At 50.5% G+C, this 3,426-nt stretch overlaps 1 long non-coding RNA gene across 1 annotated transcript; it reads right to left on the minus strand.

The window, feature by feature from the left end:
* Nucleotides 1–1,637: 1,637 nt before the first annotated feature.
* Nucleotides 1,638–3,181, minus strand: LOC115289104. Its single transcript, XR_003907379.1, has 2 exons — nt 3,001–3,181; nt 1,638–1,974 (listed from the first exon to the last, which is right to left on the minus strand). It is a non-coding gene; the product is annotated as an uncharacterized LOC115289104 (long non-coding RNA).
* Nucleotides 3,182–3,426: the final 245 nt, after the last annotated feature.

The following is a 3,426-nucleotide window of genomic DNA, read 5'->3' on the forward strand; positions in this document are numbered from 1 at the left end:
CTGGGCCAGATGCAGTTCTGTTCAGCTGTGAGAAGAGAGCAGGATGCAGGCTGTAAGGTGAGTGACCCACCCGAGACTGATTTTTCACACATTGATCACACTGTCTTCACATCCGGACGAAGGTGTTTCCATTTGACAGATAAGAAGAGTGAGGCCCAGAGGCCAAATAGCGGGTAAGGGCCACACAGTAAGTGGCAGGACGGGGTGGGGAGTTGGTCTGATGCTGAGCCCCTCCTCTTTTACTGAAGACGGGTGCTGTGCCTCATCCCTGAAGTGGCAAGTGGCTGAGGCAGCAGGGGTCAGACAGGAGGGAGGAAGCCCTACAAGCTGAGGGGCCTGGTTGCCACCCTCCCATCTGTGGCTCCCGCCTCCCCCTCCACAGCCAGCAGGAGCAATTCTATGGAGTGCCGGGCTCCCATGGGCTCCCCACTTCAGGGCAGAATCCTCAACTCCTCCATCTGGGGGCCATCAGAGAAAGCTCCCCAGAATACAGCAGACCAAGACTGAGACCTGAAGCCCCCCTCTGCCTCCCAATCCCCCTGTGCTTGCTGGGAATCGGAGCTTGCCCAGCTCTCTCTCCAGACCAGGGGGCCCTGCATCCCTAGGCCCTCCTGCCTTCCCAGGGGCCACAGAGCCTCCCCCTTCCCTGTCTCCCTCCCCAGTGGTCCTCTGGCACGGTGGTTGGTCCTGAGTTGTGTGCAGGGAGAATGGGACAGAGTGGGGGTGGGAACAGAATGCCAGGGAGGCTGAGCCCAAGCCCTATCCTTTTACCTGCTGACCCTTTCCCAGAGAGGAGGCGTGACATATTCAAAGGCTCTAGACCAAGCGTCCTCGGGTCCTTGCAGCCCTGACTGCACAGGCTTTTATGAGAAAGCAAATCATAAGAAAACCATCTCCTTGGGAAGACTTTGTTGGGACAGAAACTGCAGAGTGGTGCCAATCCTGGCCTGTCTCCATGTCACCATGTACAGAGTGGACAACGGCATTGAATGCTAAATCCCTGTGCAGAGCCTCAGTCCACAGTGCGGCTCCTCTACTTGGCAGTGACAGCAACAGAGATAGCGCCTCCATTTCTAGAGCACACGGGCTCCTCTTTCTAGTGCCTGTCATGATCGAGAGAGGTATTGCTGTATGTATGTTACAGATAAGGAAACTGAGGTTACTGAGGTTAGGTAACTTGACCAAGGTCACGTATTTAGAAAGTGGTGGAACTTTTCAAAATACTAAGTTGGGGAAATGCTCGCCATTTGTAGAGACGTTTTCGATAAAGCCTAAGAACCCAGGTTTCCAGTTAACCCTCACTTACCCAGAAAAATCAATTCCCCAGAATGCCCCACATATTCGTGCATGTTGTGCCTGCCAGCTCTTGGGTTTTTTGATTAACAGAGCTCTTGATAGGGGCGCCTGGGTGGCTCAGTCCATTAAGCGTCTGACTTCGGCTCAGGTCATGATCTTGACCAGCTCATGAGGTTGAGCCCTGCATCGGGCTCTGTGCTGAGCTCTCAGAGTCTGGATCTTGCTTAGGATTCTGTGTCCCCCTCTCTCTCAGCCTTTCCCCTTCCCTCTCAAAAAAAAAAAAAAAATATATATATATATAAAAGGAAACCGAGCTCTTGATGAACAGGCCAGACCGATGCTGAAAATGTACAGAAGCCAGTAACTATATTCTCATATCCTTGGAGACCCCCAAGGAAAAGGTAGCAAAACCTACTCCTTTTGGAGCAACCGAAGGGAAGGGAAGGGGCAGGAAGCATCCACTACCCACAGAGGGCACAAGCATCCTTTTGGGTCCCCTCTCCAACCCCTGGCTCCCAGGAGCAGCTGACCCAGGGTTGAGAGGCCACCTCCCTGTACTCATTGCAATGTCGAGGGAAGAGCAAGAGAGTGGCAGGCACAGGATAGTGCAGTCAGCCACCAGTCTGCAGCGTGGCGTTGAGCAGGGACCTTTCCTCCTCTCGAGCTTTGCTTTTCCATCTGTAAAATCAGGAGTCAGCAAACTTTTTTATCACAAATATTTTCTTATGTTTACTTAGTTTTTGAGAGAGAGAAAGAGACAAAGCATGGGTGGCAGAGGGGCAGAGAGAGAGGGAGACATAGAATCAGAAGCAGGCTCCAGGCTCTGAGCTGTCAGCAGAGCCCGATGTGGGGCTAGAACTCATGGCCCCAAGAGATCATTACCTGAGCCGGAGTTGGACGCTCAATCAATTGAGCCACCCAGGTGCCCCAGGAGTCAGCGAACTTTTAATGTAATATTCAGATAGTGAATATTGTAGGCTTAAAGTCTCAGTCATATTTTTTTTAGTTTTTTTTCTTAAGTAATCTCTACACCCAACGTGGGGTTCAAACTTACCACCCTGAGATGAAGGGCACCCACATATTCTTTTTTTCAAAGATTTTCTTTCTTATTTAAGTTTATTGATTTTAAGAGAGACAGAGACAGTGAGCAGGGGGAAGGGCAGAGAGAAAGGGAGAGAGAATCCCAAGCAGGTTCCGCACTGTTAGCACAGAGCTTGACACAAGGCTCGAACCCATGAACCATGAGATCAAGACCTGAACTGAAACCAAGAGTCGAACATTTAACCAACTGAGCCCCCCAGGAGCTCCCATATATATATATATATATATATATATTTTTTTTTTTTTTTCCACACAACCCTTTAGGGGCACTTAGGTGGCACAGTCCGTTGAGCATCTGACTCTTGATTTCAGCTCCGGTCATGATCTCATGGTTCATGAGTTCAAACCCCACGTCGGGGGTCCTGCACTGATGGTGTGGAGCTTGCTTGGGATTCTGTCTCTCCTTCTCTCTGCTTCTCCTCCACTTGAGCACTCTCTCCCTCTCTCTCAAAAATCAATAAAAAACAAAAAAAAAGTTAAAACAAATAAATAAAATAAAACAACCCTTTAACAATGTAAAACCCTACAAAAATGGAACCAGGCCAACAAGGTTTCCAAGAATGTACCATGATAAGGCAGAACCACCTCTGCACCCCCGCCTACCTCTAGGTTCTCATTCAGCTCCTTAAAACGGAGATGCTCCCACCTTTCTCCCAGGAGCAGAGTTTCTCTTCAGCTCTCTCAGAATGAATGGTCACCCCCTGCTCTAAACCATTTATAATAGGAACATATTTCATGTCAGTATCAGCGGCCGCTCCCTGGTGCCTTCCCCCTTTTCCAGACTTCCCTGTAACTTAGCAACTACAGAGGGATAATGCCAGGTGTTCTGACACCAGTGGCCCAGCCCTGCCAGCCTCACCCACTGGCACCGCCCTGCAAGGGGTGGGGGTGTCTATGCACCTGTGTCCTCCTCACTTGTTTAGCTGACCCCGCATGTCCCTGACCTTGGCCATGTTCTGTGCTTGTCCTTGTGTGTGGTGTCCGTCAGCCAGGCCCTCTATGCCACCGCCGTCTTGTGTCCATAGGATC

This window comes from Suricata suricatta, chromosome 4 (assembly GCF_006229205.1).
Source record: "Suricata suricatta isolate VVHF042 chromosome 4, meerkat_22Aug2017_6uvM2_HiC, whole genome shotgun sequence".
Taxonomy (NCBI): Eukaryota; Metazoa; Chordata; class Mammalia; order Carnivora; family Herpestidae; genus Suricata; species Suricata suricatta.